Source organism: Pteropus vampyrus, unplaced genomic scaffold (genome assembly GCF_000151845.1).
Source record: "Pteropus vampyrus isolate Shadow unplaced genomic scaffold, Pvam_2.0 Scaffold52, whole genome shotgun sequence".
Taxonomy (NCBI): Eukaryota; Metazoa; Chordata; class Mammalia; order Chiroptera; family Pteropodidae; genus Pteropus; species Pteropus vampyrus.
This window is the reverse complement of record NW_011888833.1, coordinates 2,392,533-2,392,895: the sequence shown is the minus strand read 5'-3', so window position 1 is coordinate 2,392,895 and position 363 is coordinate 2,392,533.

The window sequence follows — 363 nt, the reverse complement described above, 5'->3', positions numbered from 1 at the left end:
GTGGATATTTTAGGCTATTTCATATTTAACCTCGCCTTTGCTTCTGTCCGCAAGAATAGCAAGATCTGGGAGTTCAGAAGTCTTAGAGTTAGGGCCTCTGGTACTATAAGATCGTACGATCCGAGGGGAGTATACTTAACTGCCTGTCCCTCTCCTGCCTAAGAAAGGCGTGTCAGCAGATCGCAGGTGGAGCCCTCCCCTATGGCTCATCTGCGTCTCGATGATGAGAAGCTGCTTTGTCTAACGGAAACTCTTGTTCTCAGTTTGGGAAGGACTGCCAAGTAGGGTGCACTCATGCACACAGGGACACATAAAGGAGTAAGTAAATTAATCTACACTAAACTGGCAGGAAAGCATCGTAAG